Source organism: Arachis duranensis, chromosome 5 (genome assembly GCF_000817695.3).
Source record: "Arachis duranensis cultivar V14167 chromosome 5, aradu.V14167.gnm2.J7QH, whole genome shotgun sequence".
NCBI classification, from domain to species: domain Eukaryota; kingdom Viridiplantae; phylum Streptophyta; class Magnoliopsida; order Fabales; family Fabaceae; genus Arachis; species Arachis duranensis.
Window position 1 is genome coordinate 73,105,712 of NC_029776.3, and position 1,019 is coordinate 73,106,730.

Consider the following 1,019-nt stretch of genomic DNA (forward strand, 5'->3'; position numbering starts at 1 on the left):
CAGTAAAGTCACCCAGCACCTTCCTTGCGTTGTTGGCATTGTTGTTGTTTTCGGCTGCCATGGGTTCTTCTTCTTTGAAAATTTCTATTAGGTCCTCTACAGAGAATTGTGCCTTAGCTTCTCTTAAGGTCCTTTCAGGTTCAGGGTCAGCCTCAACAAGAATGCTTTTGTCTTTGCTCCTGCTCATAAGAAAGAGAAGAGAATGTGGAATCCTCTATGTCACAGTATAGAGATTCCTTGAGGTGTCAGAGGACAAGAAAAATGGAAGGCAGAAGTAGAAGAATTCAAACTTATCAAGAGAGATAGAGTTCGAATTATTCATTGAGGAATAGTGTTAGTCCATAAATAGAAGGATGTGAGAAGAGGGGAAGTAATTTTCGAAAATTAAGTAAAAGATTTTGAAAACATTTTGAAAAACACTAATTGATTTTCGAAAATAAAAGCGGGAAAGAAATCAAGTGATTTTTGAAAAAGATTTTGAAGTTAGAAATAAAAAAGATTTGATTTTGAAAATTAATGTCTTGGCTATCAAGAAAAGATATGATTCAAACATTAAACCTTTCTCAACAGAAAAGGCAACATACTTGAAATGTTGAATCAAATCATTAATTGATAGCAAGTATCCTTGAAAATAGAAAGAAATTGATTTTGAAAAAGATTTGATTGAAAAGATTTAATTTGAAAAAGATTTGATTTTGAAAAGATTTTGAAAACTAGAAAAAATTTGGTTTGAAAACAAAATCTTCCCTCTTGTGCCATCCTGGCGTTAAACGCCCAGAATGGTGCACATTCTGGCGTTTAACGCCCAAACCACTACCCTTTTGGGCGTTAAACGCCCAGCCAGGCACCCTGGCTGGCGTTTAAACGCCAGTCTGTCTTCTTCACTAGGCATTTTGAACACCCAGCCTTTTTCTGTGTAATTCCTCTGCTGTATGTTCTGAATCTTCAATTCTCTGTATTATTGACTTGAAAAGACACAAATTAAAAATATTTTTGGATTTTTAATAATGAGGAATAAT